The sequence below is a fragment of the Schistocerca cancellata genome, chromosome 7 (genome assembly GCF_023864275.1).
Source record: "Schistocerca cancellata isolate TAMUIC-IGC-003103 chromosome 7, iqSchCanc2.1, whole genome shotgun sequence".
Lineage (NCBI taxonomy): Eukaryota > Metazoa > Arthropoda > Insecta > Orthoptera > Acrididae > Schistocerca > Schistocerca cancellata.
The window spans coordinates 256,279,155-256,300,408 of NC_064632.1; positions in this window are offsets into that span (position 1 = coordinate 256,279,155).

A 21,254-nucleotide genomic window follows, 5' to 3' on the forward strand; every position below is an offset into this window, starting at 1 on the left:
ACTATGTACACAACACTAGAAAACCAGCTTTCTTGGATCGTATTAATGAACTTTTATTGCAGTAAGATAAATGACAATACTTAACTTTGAGAATTTACAACGATATGTCGCAAGCAATGGGCGACAGAAAGAATAAGAAATGTCATTAGTGTACACAATGCCTAATACAAGTGAAGTTATACAGTTCCTAAGTCGCGGCTGTAGAACTCGTGGAACGGCTAATCTTCGACTGGGTTGCGGCCTTTTTTCTGTGGCAGGCTGAAATAAAGCTTCGCCGGTGGATCACGGTCCGACTGTCTTAGTGGAAGGTAAAACGGTTCCATTCTAAGTGATGTCATTCCAAAGACATCACTGGAGTGCATATTGAAGGTGTGGCAGTGGAACTTGAAGTCCCATATCACTGTCCGACTTGGAAGTTCAAGTTGCAGCGAAGAGGTAACATAACTACTAACTGCATTAGGTACCAACATTAGTGATTTGCACTACTGGCCATTAAAATTGCTACACCTAGAAGAAATGCAGATGATAAACGGGAATTCATTGGACAAATATATTATACTATAGCTGACATGTGATTACATTTTCACGCAATTTGGGAGCATAGATCCTGAGAAATCAGTAGCCAGAACAACCACCTCTGGCCGTAATAACGGCCATGATACGCCTGGGCATTGAGTGAAACAGAGCTTGGATGGCGTGTACAGGTACAGCTGCCCATGCAGCTTCAACACGACACCACAGTTCAAGAGTAGTGACTGGCGTATTGTGTCGAGCCAGTGGCTCGACCACCATTGACCACACGTTTTTAGTTGGTGAGAGATCTGGAGAATGTGCTGGCCAGGGCAGCAGTCAAACATTTTCTGCATCCCGTACCGGACCTGCAACATGCGATCGTGCATTATCCTACTGAAATGTAGGGTTTCGCAGGGATCGAATGAAGGGTAGAGTCACGGCTCGTAACACATCTGAAACGTAACGTCCACTCTTCAAAGTGCGGTCAATGCGAAAGTCTACAATCCGACCTTTATCAAAGTCGGAAACGTGATGGTACGTATTTCTCTTCCTTACACGAGGCATCACAACAACGTTTCACCAGGCAACACCGGTAAACTGCTGTTTGTGTATGAGAAATCGGTTGGAAACTTTCCTCATGTCAGCACGTTGTAGGTGTCGCCACCGGCGCCAACCATGTGTGAATGCTCTGAAAAGCTAATCATTTGCATATCACAGCATTTTCTTCCTGTCGGTTAAATTTCGAGTCGGTAGCACGTCATCTTCGCGGTGTATCAATTTTAATGGGCAGTAGTGTAGTATGGTCGACAGCCATCGAATGGTCAAGTCAAATTACCGGGCTGCGGCCAGGCGGTGTGGCGCTTATGTTCTTTTCGCCTAGAGGCCGCTGCTGCCTCGGTGTCGTCCAAGAGAGAGTTCGGTCGGCGTACTATTGGCTGACGTTTTCTTCTACTCTGACGTTCCCGCCTGACGTGCTGGCACTTCTCACTGAATTTGGTCCTACTGAACTAGACGTGTAGATAAAATAAATAGACTTTGGGAAGGTGGAGAGTGAGTACACGATAACAGACTTCCAAAACAAATTCTTCATTATAAACCGTGAGGGGCAGGAAAGAGGGGAAGACCACGGAAGAGACGGGTGGCGATTATTGATCGGAACAGATGAAATCACCTACTCCGTGAAGAGAGGAGGAGGAGAAGAAGAAGAAAAAGAAGAAGAAGGAACAGTAGAGTTGTGGCTGGCCAATGCTTCAGACCTCGCAGCCGGATGAGACGCAAGAGGTATGTCTGCCTGTGGTACGGAGAGAGAGGGAGAGAGAGAGAGAGTCGGGGGAGGAGAGAGGAGAAAGAGACGACCGTTTCCGCCGCCCTTGCCACTCCCGCGCAGGCTGTCGCTCCGCGGCCGAAACGTCCGTGGCGCACATCCGGCTGTGCGTGAGTGAGCGGTGCGGCGTGCGGAGGCAGCTCGGAGCGCACCAGCGGCAGAACTCGCCGGCCGCTGCCTGCCGCGGCCTTGGCGCGCCCTTGGCCGTGGCGGGAGCGGACCGCGCGCCCGGATGCGTCCGCCGCTGCCACGCGACGCACTCGGCTTCGCTCCGCGGTCCACCGGCCACAAGGACGGCCGCGCTGCCTGCTACCTGCAGCCACACCAGTCGACGTCAGTACAAACTCAGCGTTCCTACTTCAACGTCCCTCCACATTATGCTGAAGTTAAGTTGTTATGCTATTTTGTCTAAAATTGACATGGGGAGACCGTGGCTGTGTACAATTAATGTAGGTTAATTCTTACAGAGAAGAAAACAGCAACAAACCACTATTAATACTGCTATTTATTTAGGCAAATAGCGCCGTTACCGGTTTCGAACTGGCAAGTTCATCATCAGACGGCTGTTCTAATGATTTTCAAGATACACTTTACATTATCGTCCGTTTTTGATTTTTATTATTCCACTGTGGCGAATTATTTTTGGTGTGTTGTTGCCAGTATTTTAACACAGACATCTCCGACACTGCCAGGTATACATTTAATCCCTACTTGAATTGTCAAGCCTATAAAACAACTGGACTAGAAAGTTATAGTTCATAATAATACTCTGCCTCTCGATGTCGAACTCAGCACATGGAATGAAATTTCCGTGACTCTGCAGAATTCCGGCGATCGTCGACTCTGAAAAATCTTGAAATAGTCGGAGGCACAAACCTACGCCGTGGATAAGGCGTCTTTGGTGCTGTGACGTACTCACTCTGCACCATGGGAATCGTTGTCCAAGTTGTGTATTAATTTCGATAAGTGTTCAAAAATTAATTTCTCAAAATAGAACATAAAAGATCGTGGTGCAGGCTTTACTGATTTCCCAGAATACAAAGTTCCCTTCGAGTTATGTCACACCAAATAACGTACCGAGCCACAGAGAAGGGAGAATTTGAAATAACCAAGGAATTAAACATACCTTTTCCAATCACGAAATTATGTTTTTCCATTAATGACCTTCATACCTACATTTCAGGATACATCATTCTCTTGCATAAGATGAAATCGTCTTAATTGATCAAATAACATGCAACAATCAAAATGGCAGCTTAAACAATGTCGCTAATTATTGTTCCGCTATAATCCTACTCTTCGCGATTCTAAATCAGAGGTAAGTAAATCCATAGTACATGTAATGTTTCGCATTCTATCCATAGAGTTCTTACCTCGCGAGTCAGAGATTATCTTTTTTCTCAATAACAGTCGTAATGAGATCCTGATCCGTGTAGATCACTTGCGCAGTTACGCATAAACATTTGCGCTAAAGGAAAAAAAGTGACAGAAAAAAGGGTGATACTACACTACGAAAATAGTGGTACAACGTCTTTGGCATACTATATCAAACATATTTCGAAACTGATAGACAAATATAGCACATTAACAAGAATGAAGTAAATTCATAGTTGCTATTATAAATTGTTATAAAGGCACTTACTGTCCTGTTGTGTTATAGCATTGTTAGCACTTTGTCCACCCATAATTCTTCCTAATTACCTCAAAAATTCTCTTCGGCACATTTCATTACAGTTTCCACACCTACATCTATATGATTACTCTGCAGTTCACAGTTAACCACCTGGCAGATGGTTCATCTATCCACCTTCAAACTATTTCTCTACCCTTCCACACTCCAACAGCGCGAGGAGAAAACGAACATTTAAACTTTTCGTGCGAGCTCCTATTTCTCTTATTTCATTATGATGATCATTTCTCCCCATGTATGTATTTCCACGCTCTGAAGAGAAAGCTGGTGATTGAAATTTCATGCGGAGATCCTGCTGCAACGAAAAAATGCCTTTATTTTAACGATTGCCGCCCAAAAATTCGCATATCATATCTATGGCACTCTCTGCCCTATTTCGCGATAATACAAAACGAGCTGCCCTTCTTTGCACTTCTTCGATGTCACCTGTCATATCCCTCTGATGCAGATCCCACACCAGTACTCTAAAAGAGGAGGCAGTCTGGTTAGTAGACCTGTTGCATTTCATACGTGTTCTGCCAACATATCAGAGTCTTTTCATCGCTTTCCTTACAACTTCTTCTACGGGATCATTCCAGTTTAAGTTATTCGTAACTGCAATCCCTAAATAATTAATTGAATTTACAAACTTTAGATGTTTGTAGTTTATCGTGTAACTGAAATTTGGCGGCTTCTTCTTAGTGTTCATGTGGATGACTTCTTATTTTTCATGATTTAAGGTCAATCACCACTCCTTGCAACTTTTTTTATAGATCTTACAGTAAAGTTGTCGCTCATGAAATTGTCAAACACTCTCCTCGAATCGCTCTTTTTAGCTCACGTATGTCCTCAGATTTCTTCCATTGCAATAAACACGCCTTACAAGGATTCCCTAAAGGTTTTCCAGGTGGTCTCATATCCGGGCTATGTGCAGGCCAGGGCAAGATATCAGTATCTTTATCATCAAAGCATTCCTTAGTTGTAATAAAAAATTGGGCAGATGAATTATCATGTCGAAACATTAAACTGTCACTCCCTCGGTCCTCATACGTTCTAATCAGTTATGTCACCAGCATCTCAGTGTATATGTTAGTGTTCACTGTAGTATTCAGCCAAGGAGAGCCTCCTTTACTATCATAACATGTCTACCGCGAAAATTTCTGCTCATTCGTACTTGATGCACTTTTCTCAGATCGTAGCAATAATATTGAAATCCATCTGATCCAACTAAATTAAACTTAGGAACTAAGCCTTTTATTAATTTTTATCATTTAAACACTGACCTACAGAATTTTCCCTGACAAAGGCAACTTAAGCTTAACCTATTCATTTATTACCCACAATATACAAGTCCAACATAATCTGACTGTTATACAGTGACAGCATGACTTCCATCAACTAACACAAAAGAATGGCCTGAATTGCAGGAAATTCTAACAATAATAAAATCCAAAAAAATATGAAATTAAAAAAATATGAAACTACCTCCAACTCTGTTAATAGCCTAAACTCATTTCAATCATGAACACAATTTTTTTTATAAGTCACTTACGTCACAGAAAATCTTCATAACACGAACTACAGCAATTACAGCAAGCAGAAACTACAGCAAGCTAAATAAAAAACACTCTAACTACTATAGACTCTAGCTAATAGGAGGCATATGGTTAGCAATAGAAAGATTTTGTTGAAGAGCAAACAATGTACTTAGAAAATGTTACCTGATTCATGTGACATCCAGTTTCAAAAATTATATAGTTGTCAATAATTCCACAACCGAAACATTACCAACAACATCCAGCCTCATTTTACGTTTCCTTGCGTCAGACTTAACAATGCACGTGCTACCAACACATAGTCTCCACTAAGAAAAAACATGTCCATACAGTTCTCCACCCACCAGCTAACCGTTAGTCCGTCGAACCACAGCGCTGTCAGCGATATTAACACAGTCTATAGCGCAGCCAACATACAAACAGGATACTTATAACTTCTGCTCATCAGGGAAGATTACTTTATCACATTCTCAAGTCCGGACCTATGCTTTTCAGCAAACTCCAGTACAATATGTTTATGTTTGAGTGTGGGAGAAGACTTCTGCAGTCGGTTCTTCAATCCTAGACGTTTGACAATTGTTAAAATTTGTCGTACATGTTTGGCAACTACTGGCAACTGTCAATCAGCAACACGTTAAGAGTAATAACTGTCTGTGGCCCTTTCTTTGCTTAAAAATACCCGTTTCCATGCTTCAAACAATTTTTTCCACTCTGTTCGTATCGTGCGCCTATTCTAACGAAATTATCAATGACTGCTTTTGAACGGTTCAATTTCTTGGCGATTTGACGTTTGGCGAGTCCTATTTCTTCGAATGTACTGGTTTCTGCTTTTTCGTCTCATGACAACTCTTTTCCGCGTGGCATTGTTACAATTCTTTTTACGCACGCAACACGCACTGTCACTAATGGTGTCTGTTTCTTTATCTGCAGTAAAGGTATGTACGCACACACTAGCACCACACAGAGCAGGCTGCCTTAATACTGACTTCCACCCTCTACCACCTCAGTCGTTGATGTCTTGTTATGTATGAGCCCCTGACATAGAATGCGATACCACTGATGCATTTGTCAGTATACTGGATCTCATGCTCTTCCATATATACTGTGCGTAACTGCCGCGTGGTTAGAGGCGCAATGTCAAGGATTGCGTGGACCCTCCTGCCGGAGATTCGGGTCCTCCCTCGAGCATGGGTGTGTGTGTGTTGTTCTTACCGTAAGTTAGTTTAAGTAGTGTGTAAATCTAGGGACCGATAACCTCAGCAGTTTGGTCCCTTAGGAATTCACACACATTTGAACATTTTTTGTGCATAATTTATCCAGCCAACAACATAAATTTTCCTACAAATATCCATATCTTTATACTGATTTCCACTACTGTGGGCGTTACAGCACGGAAGCATTGTGACAAATATGTATATGGGGGGGGGGGGGGAGGAAGAAGGTGTCTGCCAAGACCAGCCGCCATTTGTATAGACATTCGAGCATACTTCTGTACGTTACAGTATGTTAAGCAAGGTTTGAACGACGAACCGGTGCAGGCATCTAGGCAAATTGTGCGACTCGATGAATGCCTTTTGCAAAATATTTTAACTGGGCCCAGCTAATGTCACCATTTGTATATGCTACGTTCGGATTTCGCCTCGTTCGGATTTTAGGTGTGAAAACAGTCACCGTTAAATAACTCGGTACTGACGCGAGAATTCTGGAGCAAATTTTGTCCACTGGTGTATCGCACCTTGTCCAAGATCAGATTTACCCGTTTGAAAAAAAATCATCCTTCGTTTGGATTCTACATGCAAAAAATCGTTCTTCTGAGAGGTTTATAAACCGTGTCACTTCTGTACTTTAAATTTGTACGAGATGGTTTAAACTTTGCACGAAGGTAGACAAATGGATAAATTCACAACGACTTTTTTATCAAGTTATCTTTATGCATGTTTGAGATACTATGGCTTAAAGACGAACTAAATATAGCACACAAAATTCATTTTAACGTGAACTGAATGCGTGGAAAGATTTTAATGTTATTCATATAAATAAGAAATACGTTCTTATGATGAAACGAGAAAGTCGCTTTCAAAAATCTAGCTTAATTTGGATTTAACGTTTGTTGTGTTCTTTTTTTTCTTTTTTTTACTCGCACGACTAACTTGTTTTCAACTTGCGCAAATCGTTTCAAATTTCCTATGAAGGTATAGAAATACATGTAATTAATGACCGTTACGTTGTTTTGTGAAAACTTTATTCATTGCCAAGCCATAAGGAACATTTTTCGAAAGACAACTATAATTCCCATATCGAATCAGTCGTCACCTGAGTAGACAAAACTCTACATCGGTTGCCAGTCTGTGCTGGTCTAGTATCAAAATTATGGCAGAACAAAATTTGAGAATCTGCATGAAAAATGCTCCTCTGGTAGCACAAGAAAATGCGAATGTGTTCTGGGCAGAGTTAGTGACGTAAGAGAAGGTGAGCATATTTGACTTATCTGGCAGCTTCAAAGACATATCAAAACATATTGACATTTTCTCGGTTTTTTACGAGTTAACCCTACTTCTTCAGCGCAGTTAGCTCTCTTACCAGCACGTTAACTTTACTTGACACTATGAACTATATTACAAGACGTGGGTACCAATACTGACAAGTAAACAGGTGCGAATATGTGAAGATGTTCAGATTTAAATGCCTTTCAAGATAGCAGACAAGTTGAAAAGCTATTTCCCTTCTTTAACATCCCTAACTCTGCCCAGGACATATTCCCCTTTTTTGTGCTACGATAGGAGCAATTTTCGTTCTGGCAGTTGACTGACGAAACATTCCGTTTACCAGGGTGGTGGGCCCGCCTCCACAGATGGGGGTTACTGTACGCATCTACTGCTCTTTCCTTACGTTCTGAATTAAGGGATTGGCAAAAAACCGTGGGAACATCGTTTGAACATACACTCCTGGAAATGGAAAAAAGAACACATTGACACCGGTGTGTCAGACCCACCATACTTGCTCCGGACACTGCGAGAGGGCTGTACAAGCAATGATCACACGCACGGCACAGCGGACACACCAGGAACCGCGGTGTTGGCCGTCGAATGGCGCTAGCTGCGCAGCATTTGTGCACCGCCACCGTCAGTGTCAGCCAGTTTGCCGTGGCATACGGAGCTCCATCGCAGTCTTTAACACTGGTAGCATGCCGCGACAGCGTGGACGTGAACCGTATGTGCAGTTGACGGACTTTGAGCGAGGGCGTATAGTGGGCATGCGGGAGGCCGGGTGGACGTACCGCCGAATTGCTCAACACGTGGGGCGTGAGATCTCCACAATACATCGATGTTGTCGCCAGTGGTCGGCGGAAGGTGCACGTGCCCGTCGACCTGGGACCGGACCGCGGCGACGCACGGATGCACGCCAAGACCGTAGGATCCTGCGCAGTGCCGTAGGGGACTGCACCGCCACTTCCCAGCAAATTAGGGACACTGTTGCTCCTGGGGTATCGGCGAGGACCATTCGCAACCGTCTCCATGAAGCTGGGCTACGGTCCCGCACACCGTTAGGCCGTCTTCCGCTCACGCCCCAACATCGTGCAGCCCGCCTCCAGTGGTGTCGCGACAGGCGTGAATGGAGGGACGAATGGAGACGTGTCGTCTTCAGCGATGAGAGTCGCTTCTGCCTTGGTGCCAATGATGGTCGTATGCGTGTTTGGCGCCGTGCAGGTGAGCGCCACAATCAGGACTGCATACGACCGAGGCACACAGGGCCAACACCCGGCATCATGGTGTGGGGAGCGATCTCCTACACTGGCCGTACACCACTGGTGATCGTCGAGGGGACACTGAATAGTGCACGGTACATCCAAACCGTCATCGAACCCATCGTTCTACCATTCCTAGACCGGCAAGGGAACTTGCTGTTCCAACAGGACAATGCACGTCCGCATGTATCCCGTGCCACCCAACGTGCTCTAGAAGGTGTAAGTCAACTACCCTGGCCAGCAAGATCTCCGGATCTGTCCCCCATTGAGCATGTTTGGGACTGGATGAAGCGTCGTCTCACGCGGTCTGCACGTCCAGCACGAACGCTGGTCCAACTGAGGCGCCAGGTGGAAATGGCATGGCAAGCCGTTCCACAGGACTACATCCAGCATCTCTACGATCGTCTCCATGGGAGAATAGCAGCCTGCATTGCTGCGAAAGGTGGATATACACTGTACTAGTGCCGACATTATGCATGCTCTGTTGCCTGTGTCTATGTGCCTGTGGTTCTGTCAGTGTGATCATGTGATGTATCTGACCCCAGGAATGTGTCAATAAAGTTTCCCCTTCCTGGGACAATGAATTCACGGTGTTCTTATTTCAATTTCCAGGAGTGTAAATGCAGTTACTAGCCATGCGTGGTCAGATAGGATTCTGTGAAGCTGTGAGTGCGTTATGTCGGAGCCAAGTGAATTTGAACGTGGGAAAAGTGTTGGTGTTCTTATGGAAGACGTTGTGTTTTGTATTTCAATAGGCAATGTATCGCAGATCTATACTGCATACAGTAAAATCGGAAAAAGACATCATCTGCTAAGTCACTGTACGGACGAAAGTATGTGGCACACACTAACGGAAGAGCACTGTGACAAAAAATATGAAGACAGCTGCAAAAGTGACTACAGAACTGAAAATCACAACTTTGAACCCTGTCAGCACTAAAACACGCAGAGAGGTCCAGTAGCAGGGAATTACAGATTTAAATGGAATTCCTAAACCACTCACCAGGGATGCTCATGAAATCTAAACTATGGGGCAATGGAAGAAATTCATCTGGTCGGATGGATCTCGTTGCACACTGTTTCCAACTTCTGGCCCAGTTTACGTCCCTTGAGTGAAATATAGTGAGAGTTAGGTTACAATGTGGGCAGCCATATAATGGTGCTCATGGGTCTCATGGTTATTCTGTGAGGTTGCGTTACTGCCAAGGATTATCTGTTAATTTAGGCTGATCAGGTCCATCCCATCGCACGATATTTGTTCCCCAACGGTGATGCTATGTTACAAGAAAGAGAGGACCCCTGCTGACATATTTAGCATCGTCTAGGACAGGTTTTGTGAGCACGAGGATAGACTTTCGCATCTCCCCTGGTCACCATAGTCACTAGATCTCAGCATTATAGAGCGGTTGTAATCTACTTTGGAGAGGAGGTTCCGTGATCGCTATCTCCATTGTCGTCACCTGAAGTTGCCACCGTTTTGCAGGATGGATCGTGTAAAATTCCACTGAAAATAATACAGGGCCCGTATTTATCCATACCGAAACTGTTGGAAGTTGTTTTGAACGCCAACGGTGTTTTTTACACCGGCTTAGACATGGTAAAGTGTTGTCTTTTCGATGTTTCCATGTTTTTCACCAGCTCCTGAACACACTGGGAAATCCTGTAGGGTATTATAAGTTCAAATATCAAGGAGTTTCTGGGTAAAAGAAGCTATCATCAAACAACCAGCATACGTTCGTGGGAAACCACTCATATCAAACACAGATTGCCCCAGGCACCGTTTGGTTTTGAAGCTAACAGAGAAAGTGATAAAAATGTTCGAGGAATTTAAGTGGAAAACTTTAGAAGAAAGACGTCGTAGTACTCGCAAAAAACTTTTGAATAAATTTAGAGAATCTTTATTGGAACAAGACTGTACGGCCATTAGGCTACCAGCATCTGGTAATTAGGGTAGGAACCACGAGAGTAAAAGAGATTATGAGTCGCATGGAGGCCAGTTGATAGTCATTTTCCCTCCTAACAGTACGCGAATGGAAAACAATTTGATAATACTGATGCTATTTACCCTACATTGTGCACTCTACCGTGGCTTGTGAAGTATATACATACACATGACCGGGCCATGTCGTGTAGGTGTGTTGTTACTGTGACTGTTGCTGTGCTGCCCCACCACGATATCATTACACTTGGCCTCTCATGGCCGTTAGCTGAACTACGCGATATCTTTACAGCAAACGGGACCCTGCTTAGCTTAGTGGTAACCTGTTTGCCTACCGTTCCGCGGGCCCAGTTTCTGTTTCTGTCCGGGTAGGAGTTCTTCTTCGCCCATGGACCGGGTATTGTGCTGTCCTTATCACCATCTCTTCATCACTGACGCGTAAGTCGCCCATGTGGCGTCACATAAAATAAAACTTGCTCCCGGCTGCCGAGCTTCACTGAATGGGGCCTCCCGACCATCAATGAACACGATCATTTCATTTCATTTTTTTTACAGTAGACAAGCAGAGTGGTGATTAAGGAAAATTCACAACGTGATGAATGACTTCAAGACGGTTGCGCAAATATTATCACGTGATCGGCGTGTCCTCTTGAAGTATCACGATAAAAACGAACTATAAGCCGAACGAAGCGTCCCCATTCCCAGGTACAATAATATCGTGGTCGACTAATACCGATCAAAGGGCCACTGTAAACGGTGATTGTAAACATACTTATAGGTACCATGAACGCTACCTATGGATAGAACCCCAAGCACCAGTTAATTCCAGCATTACATTTGAAAGTAAAGCACCACTAGGGACACAATAGAGACGTCTGCGGAACAGTAAGGTGAACATCCATCACAAAAAGAAGAAAAATCGCGACCAATGAACGGGTGTGCATCATCAAGATATGCTCAGAAGGTATGTCAATCAGAGAATTAGTCCGCAGCTCGTGATCTAGTGGCTACCATTGCTGCCTCTCGATCATGGTGTCACGGGTTCGATTCCCGGCCGGGTTGGGGATTTTCTCTGCCCGGGGACTGGGTGTTTGTGTTGTCCTCATCAATTCATCATCATCGTTCGTGACAGTGGCTAGATTGTATCGAGAAAAAATTGGACTGTGTAAAAATTGGGATTTTGTACGGGCGCTGATGACCGCGTGGTTGAGCGCTCCACAAACCAAATCAAACAAACAATCAGAGAACTTGCTCGACGTATGAACCTGAGTCGAAGTGATGTGGTTCGGACATGGAATCTGTTCCGGTTGACATGTACTACTGAGGACGTACACCGCTAATGTCGTCAAAGTTTGAGTTGTGTGCAGGTAGGTCGAAGTCGACGACTTTTGAGTAAAAGGAGCTGTCACCTGAATGCTCCATTCCGCGTTGAAAGAGGCTGCAGGACGTCATATCTTGTATCAAACTGTCAGGAGACGACTGTATGATGTGAATCGACATCCCTGCCGACCATGCCGAGCATCACCACACCAAGGACAAGAAATCATGCAAAACGGATCGCCCAGGACTGGCGTCGGTTGTTGTTTACAGACGAAACTCGGATCCGTTTGTACTATGGTAAGAGCAAACAGCGTGTTTGGAAGCAAGCCGGTAACATCGAACGCCTCCAACAGTGTATCTAACATGGACAGCAACGTGATGGAGGACTGATGTTCTGGGCTGGCAGTACATGGGACCACCATACACGTGTTGCACCTCACATAGGTATTGAAGGCAATGCCAGTGCTCTACGATATAAGGACAGATTCTCCACCCATTAGTGGGACCGTATACCCAACAGTTTGGTGATAATTTCATCGTGATGGGCAATAAACTCGCGTGCTCGTCGTGCTGTGCTAGTGAACATGTTGCTTCAGCATATTTGCATCGTCAGAATGGAGTTGCCTCCCTTTTCCCCGGACATGAACTTAACCGAACATCTGTCGGATACAGTGGTAAGTTGGTTGGTTTATTGTTTAAAGGGCCTAAACTACTAAAGCCCGCCCGGCTAGCCGCGCGGTCTAACGTGCTGCTATCCGAGAGAGAAAGCTTGCCATTCCCGGCACGAATTCGCCTGGCGGATTAGTGTCGAGATCCGGTGAGCCGGCCAGCATGTGGATGGTTTTTAAGGCGGTTTTCCATTTGCCTAGGCGAATGCGGGCTGGTTCCCCTTATTCCGCGTCAGTTACACTACGTCGGAGATTGCTGCTCAAACACTGTCTCCACGTACGCGTACACCATAATTACTCTAACACGCCAACGTGTGGGGGTGTGAGACGTTCCTGAGGGGAGACCCACTGGGGGCCGTACCACACAATAACCCTGGGTTTGGTGTGGGGCGGTGGTGGGGTCTGTGAACTGCTGTCACCTGTGTGGGGTTGTGAACCACAGAGGGTTACAGCAGGACTAAGGCTCTCCGTCGTTTCTAGGTTCCCGGTTCAATACAAAATACACACACATACACAAACTACTGAGGTCATCAGTCCCTTTTTCCACAAGCACACCCATCACCATTTTCTGGTCACTCTACAGCGCACTAAAACCTCCATCCTGAAAGCTTAAGCCGAAGTCCAGACACATCTCAAAGCGAAGTCGAACAGACAAAACAAGAGGGGGAGAAAGAGCAGAAAATGCAGGTACGGTGAGGTCTGGGATATAGGCGCCCACCCTTTGACTGAGATATACCCCGCTCCCCCCGTCCTCAAACCAAACTTAAAACTAGGTCACCTGTTGAGGCATTGTCACCTAAAACCATAGGCAGTGCGTCAGGAAGGATAAAAGTCCGCCTCAGGCCGGCTAGATTGTGACAGTCCAATAAAATGTGGACTACTGTAGGGTTGTAGCCTCTCCCCGATATTATTCAATCTGTATATTGAGCAAGCAGTAAGGGAAACAAAAGAAAAATTCGGAGTAGGTATTAAAATCCAGGGAGAAGAAATAAAAACGTTGAGGTTCGCCGATGACATTGTAATTCTGTCAGAGACAGCAAAGGACTTGGAAGAGCAGTTGAACGGAATGGATGGTGTCTTGAAGGGAGGATATAAGATGAACATCAACAAAAGCAAAACGAGGATAATGGAATGTAGTCGAATTAAGTCGGGTGATGTTGAGGGTATTAGATTAGGAAATGAGACACTTAAAGTAGTAAAGGAGTTTTGCTATTTGGGGAGCAAAATAACTGATGATGGTCGAAGTAGAGAGGATATAAAATGTAGACTAGCAATGGCAAGGAAAGCGTTTCTGAAGAAGAGAAATTTGTTAACATCGAGTATAGATTTAAGTGTCAGGAAGTCATTTCTGAAAGTATTTGTACGGAGTGTAGCCATGTATGGAAGTGAAACATGGACGGTAAATAGTTTGGACAAGAAGAGAATAGAAGCTTTCAAAATGTGGTGCTACAGAAGAATGCTGAAGATTAGATGGGTAGATCACATAACTAATGAGGAAGTATTGAATAGGATTGGGGAGAAGAGAAGTTTGTGGCACAACTTGACCAGAAGAAGGGATCGGTTGGTAGGACATGTTCTGAGGCATCAAGGGGTCACCAATTTAGTATTGGAGGGCAGCGTGGAGGGTAAAAATCGTAGGGGGAGACCAGTAGGTTGCGGTAGGTACTGGGAGATGAAGAAGCTTGCACAGGATAGAGTAGCATGGAGAGCTGCATCAAACCAGTCTCAGGACTGAAGACCACAACAACAACAACTGTCAATCGAGAGCTGAGTGCATTTCGCTTGCCAACAGCGCTCGGCAGACCATAATAATTACCAATCCAAATGCTAGACAAACATAAGAGCACTTCGATGATTCTGTGGGAACGGGTATTACTACTGCGGCAAAGCCAGTGGCTTATTTGTAATGAGAAGCTGGTGAAAAGTGTCAATCCATTTCTTTGCAAAGTGTCAGTCCGTTTCTGTGCAAGGTTTGGACTAATGCTAAGGAAAGCCGGTACTACAGTTTAGTACCTCCACGCATTTCACGTTTACGTAAACATTCAGGCACCTAAATTCTCCCTTAACTACACCATTTTGATTATATCTTCAAAAACAGTACGATCGCCTTGCAAAACAACCCTTTATGAACAACAAAATTTTGCGTTGCGACCCTAACTATACACTGTTGTTTTCTGCGTGCCGACTATTAACGTGAGATACAAGCGAGTGATAGCGAACAGTAACAAACTGTCCGCGAATGCGCATTCGCTTGTGATCGCTTTCGTATTCGGTCCAGCGTGTAGGGGAAGATAGTTTCAAAGCAGAGCGGAGACACTGCTGTATCAGGTAGGTACATGAGGTAGAACGTTCAGTAGAGCTTTGCTGTCTGCACTGTGAACTAGGCGTGGCCGATGTTTACTGCGAGTGAATGTTAAAATAAAAATAACGCCGAGTCGCATGTATTAAGCAAAGCTTTGAACATTTCTAACGGGATAGGACAGAATAGCAACTTCTTGTCCATGATTTCGCTTTCTTGGGTAAACTGATAGAACTATTTAGTTTTTATTACTACGCTTATATTCTCGCCATTTAAATATCTAGACCAGTAGCATTTGTGCCTCTTGAGTAGAATAGTTGTCTGCTCGTTGGATGCTACTCGCAAATGGGGCGTATTAGTTTCTTCGGTGTCAATTAACAGGGAGAAGTGTGTGTTTGGGGGGCTGGGGCGGACGGGTTGGACGCCTTAGCACCGCCGAATTACGGCTTATTCCCCTGCGCTAGCAAAATGCCTCTGTTCCCTCGCGAAATCCATGACGCTTATACGGGCTCGATAGTGCTGTGGATTCTTATGAGCCCTGCTGTACTCGCGCATTGTGTAAACTTGATATCCCACATCAAATGAGGTACAGTAATGTTATATTCAACTTTATGTACAGATAAGATTACCCTTATCTCTTGAAGGAAACATGAATACATCGTTTAAAAAATTAAATAACTCGGAATTATAAAGATTTCATTTAAGCTCGTAAAATAATTAATACGAAGAAATGCGTGACCTCGAATGCTCCGAACCGAACAAAAATGTTGCCGGAATATAAATCTCTCGTCCCAAAAACAGTAGTAAGAGCCATTGACATGCAAAACTGGACGTCTTACCTCGACAGGCGTTTGAATTATCACCCTTCAAGGTCTGAGAGAGGGAACTTTGCTAACGCGAAGAAACAAAATAACGATGTAACACGACCAAATACTCACATATTTCAATGTCCTGGCTTATTTGCTATACTTCCCACTACTTAATATAACTGTGCTATCTGAACATTTTTTTTCCTACTTACCTGGTAGTGTTTGCAAGCTATTAAGTCTTCAAAGTGCAGATGTGGGATATCAGTGAAACAGTGAAAGCAAACTGGAAGAGAACAGTATGTACATCTACCTAAAGGCACTTTTTCACATTGAGAACCACTTTTATATTCAAGCAGTCCAGTACAGAACGCCATACTAATTAAATTTTGAAACTATGATGTTGTTATGCAAGTGTCATAACCTGCCTTTTGCCAAGCACATTGTTACATATGTAAGTCTGCAGGCTTTCACGGCGTTGTCACTATAGTTAAAATCTTCTGGGTTGTTAAGCCGCGTCGTATGTCCTCTAAAATAATCGACGTTTCGACCCTTCTGCTGGGATCTCCTTCAGGATCTTCCGGTGTCCAATACTGCTAGAACACTGGACACCGGAAGATCCTGAAGAACATCCCAGCAGAGGGGTCGAAACGTCGATTGTTTTAGAGGAAATATGACGCGGCCTAAAAACCCAGAAGATTTTAACTCTACGTTGTTACATAGTCTTGTACTTCAATACAGAAAGTAGGTTAAGTAGCACACCGTGAAGTCTGATGATGAAATGACGATCAAGTAACTTTCCCTATGGTTTTCTGCATTGACTTCCTACAGAAGCAACGGTCCTTCTCAGTTAGAGGCTATATTGCCTAATAAAAACAAATCAATAGGTTCGCAATTTTTGTTGCATACAGTGCGTACTTTGTCGTATTATATCGATATATAGTTGCTTAGCGTTATCGAAGTTGCTGGCTTAGACCAGATGTTCCCAATCTGGGAGTTATTACCCCTGAGGTTAGAATGGTATTTTTCAAGGATAATACAAAAGGGATTCAATTGGGTTTCAGTTACGATACTAAATTACTCTTTAAGATCATTACTGTTACCACTATTTCATAAGAATATAATACTGATTACGTAAGCTACCAACAATTACATTTTTCTTCAAATACTAGCATTCAAAAGTGATCCGCTGTGGTGAAAGTTACGACAAGTGAAATGAATGTATGAACATCTGCCTCGCACAGTACATCTAGTTCGCAAACATTTTGTGTCATGAAAATATGACGTTAAAAATTGAGAAATATATATCATAAATGCTTAAATATTTCATAGAAATACCTTCCCAGAGTTGTAGGTAGCTCCAAAAGCGGACGAGAAATTGTTTCACTACTCACTTCACAACAGTGAAGGAAAAAATTGACAACAGAATTAAACAGTAACTATGTAACGGTTGCTATAGTGCTGCAGGACATAAAAGGTAGTGTAATTGTTATTGTTATATTAGCTGTAGTAAAAGTAGTGGTTGTGGCAACGATAGTGAAGCTGTGGTCAGACACAAAGCAATGGCAGCCTGAAGTCGTCCTGCCGGCTGTTGTGGCCGAGTAGTTCTAGGCGCTTCAGTCTGGAACCGCGCGACCGCTACGGCCGCAGGTTCGAATCCTGCCTCGGGCATGGATGTGTGTGATGTCCTTAGGTTAGCTAGGTTTAAGTAGTTCCAAGTTCTAGGGGACTGATGACCTCAGATGTTAAGTGCCATAGTGCTCAGAGCCATTTGAACCATTTGAACCTGAAAACGTCCAATTTGTGCAACTTTAGAAGTAAGAAGTCCAGCAATCAAGTGATTTACAAGCAGTAGGGCTAAGTTAGTGCACATATTTTTACATTTTTCCTTGGTTGATTTTAAATGGAGGTCCAGAGTATGAGGGAAGTAAGTACCGCCAGGGGTAGGAGTGGTACAGAGGAAAAGAGTTTTGCAACAAGTTTCTGGCCTCGATTCGGTCGATGTTCATGGTTAGTTTTCTTTTCTGAGGAACTGTAGGTAGCAACAGCGATTCACTGCGAACTGCTTCATTATTCTATAAAAAAAAATATTATTGGAAAGAAGCGGTACCAGTTTCTCGTTGACTCAATGTTTCGTGGTTTAATAAAACACTTACAAAATTTATCTTTCGTCATTTTAAATAGGTTCTAATGCTGATAATAGTGGGGGGGGGGGGAGGGGTGATAGCTAATGTCATATTGCACTGAGGGGTAATGGACTCAGAAAGTTTGGAACCTACTGTCTTAGTCCTTGAATAGGTTCAAATGTTCAGATCTGTGTGAGTTCCGAAGGGCCCAAACTGCTTAGGTCATCGGTCGCTAGACTTACACACTACTTAAACTAATTTATGCTAAGAACAACAAACACGCCCATGCCCAAGAGAGGACTCGAACCTGCGGCGGGAGGGTCCGCACAGTCCGTGACATGACGCCTCAAACCGCGCGGCCACTCCGCGCAGCTTTTGAATAGGTGCTCATTCAAATATCACTCTTGGATAGACATGCATTTTTCATTGCGAATGGCTCATATCAATGTTTTTTGGATGGGGAATTCATATTCTGAGCATGTTTTCGTCCAGTTCTGAGTGTTGGAGGCGACGCGAGTTCCTTGTTGGGGAACGTCCCTACAGGAATGAAAACTTTTACTCTGGTTTCAGCGTTCTTCGGGGCCGAGCTAGAAGCGATTAGGCCCCGTCGAGTTCTTCAGAATGACAGGACGCCCCCCACCCGCAGTCCCCTCGAGCCTTCTTACGCTGCACCAGCGCGCTTGCCGCCGTCACCGAGCGCCGCGTGCAACGGAAAAAGACCCGCGGTTTTCCTCTCGGATGCCTGCGGCCACTTTGCAGTCCGGCCTGCGTGTTCAGGAATGCGCCCGACAGGTGCCGCCCCGGGCCTGGGAAACTGCGGCCTGCAGTGCCGCGCCGTGTCCGAGACTGGAGTGGCTGGCGTCTCGTCTGACTCACCAGGCGAACCGTCGCCCGGGCGCGTGGCGGGTCGGCGGACTCTGCAGTTGTAAGGCGAACCGGTGAGAAGATTCTTGTGCGGCTCGTTCGACGAAACTCAGATGTCCGGCCGAGGCACCATTCTGTCTGCACTGTAAGTGCACACCGTTGTTGTCACTGTGAACAGACGGCATGGCTCCCACAAACTGCATGCAACGGAAACAGTTCCCTTGCATATGGGAGCGCCGGCGTTCTCGGCAAATTTCATTGATGAAACCTTCTCGGGTAATCAGTCGGGCCGTGGCGCCGTGTTGTCGCAACGTTTCGACGACTTTCCCACTCGTCATCTTCAGGCGAAGTCTGATTCTTTTTCCTTAAGAGTGAAGACAAAGACCAACATTCCTGAAATTTAGTGGTGTGATAAGGAAAGGTGGAGTACACAACAGCGAGCAGCATTAGTGGAATTCACACGAAGTAAACGAGGTAGGAAACTCATGGAAACGCTGAGACAATACGACACAACGGCTCAGATGATAACCAGAGAAGATTTAACATTTTATTGAGCGGTCAAGAATAGCAGTCGTCCACTCAATACTTACGTCACCCGTCGGAGGTAGTCTTTCAGCAGCCATCAGCCTCAATTTACATCGTTAGTCTTTTGAGTGGTTTGATCCCCTCCTTGCCCTATTGTTTTCATCTTCACATGCTTAGTACGTCATAGTAGAAAATCCAAAGCAGACAACCTGAATTTGCTTTGGTTCTTCTATTCTGTGTGTGGCCCTATTACTTTCCTCCCCTACTGCAATTTCGAGTGCCAAGCTAACGATTCATCAACGCCGTAGCACATGTTCCAGTAACCTTGAAACCCACCGGCCACAAACGTACAGACTAGCTATATAACTTCAAATGGTTCAAATGGCTCTGAGCATTATGCGACTTAACTTCTGAGGTAATCAGTCGCCTAGAACTTAGAACTAATTAAACCTAACTAACCTAAGGACATCACACACATCCATGCCCGTGGCAGGATTCGAACCTGCGACCGTTGCGGTCACGCGGTTCCAGACTGCAGCGCCTAGAACCGCACGGCCACTCCGGCCGGCAGCTATATAACTCGAGCCAGCTTTAGATCCTACAGACTCTGAAAGGCGAAGAGATCTATGCAGCCCTAAGAATTACAAACGTCTACTAGATTTCAAAGGATGTCTCGTCATTGTGTTTTCTCTATCGTCAATGGCAAAATCCGAAACAGTCGTAAAAATAATTTATTTTAAAAACGATTGCACAGCGCGGTCTTAGGGCGTGTCTCCCATCTACAGATGATTATTTACATGTGAGTCCATAAATAATGCATAACTGAGGTTAAAATACGGGAAACTATTGGATTTCTGCTACACAGCATGAAACAAGATACCCTCTTCGATCCTGGGTGTGCCTGAAAGCCCCTTGCAGAGGAGGATTAAGGGCGTACTACACATGTATCCGAATAAAGGCAGACAGGCGGCCTCTCGAACACAGTGCTGCATGCACACCCGTCAGCTCTGTACCAAGCAGAGCCCAAAGTTGAAAGACCCCATACCTATCTTCATTCGGATACGTGTGTGGCACACCTTTCATGGTAATGGATTTGTATTTGTTTATCTATAATACTTATTATTTGAAAAGTTTTCAATGAGCTGCAGAAAACGAAAGCCCGCCTCTACGTGGCGGTACCCGGGCAACAGTGGGAGTGGAGTCGGGTGCCGGGGAAGTATTACACTACCGCCTCGGACCCCGAACCCTGTCACAGCGGCGAAGAGGCATTAACACACCCACCATAAGCAATCAGGCGGTGGGTCACTAAGCAAAAGCAGCAGGTGAAAAAAAAAGAAAACCCTTCATCCCCTACCGTTGTCCTCTGTGAGAGCCCTCAGCTCGTGGTCTAGTGGCTTGCGTTGCTACCTCTGGATCACAGGAGCCTGGGTTCGATTCCCGGCAGGGTTGGGATTTTCTCTGTCCGGGGGCTGGTTGGTTGTGTTGTCCTCATCCTTTCATCATCATCCTCATCATTCGTGAGAGTGTCTAGATCGGACAGTGAAAAAAAAATCGGACTTTTTACGGGCGCTGATGGCCGCACAATTGAGCGCCCCACAAATCAAACATCATCATCATCATCCTCTGTGAGAGGATTTCTGGCAGGCCTAGGTTCGAAGAAGATATCCAGTTTTATGCCACGTGCCAGGGATGCGCTATTTTAACATACTTTAACATCATTTATGCATTATTAATGGATTCAAATTTTAACATTTCCCCATAGGTGGGACACAGTTCTTAAGGCATGCTTTCTTTTTAGAAACAAATAATGTTTGCAACTGTAGCGTATTTTATCATTGATGGTGTATAACAATTGTGAATTTTCCGTGGAGAGAAACGTGTATTTCCTGTATCAGTCTTG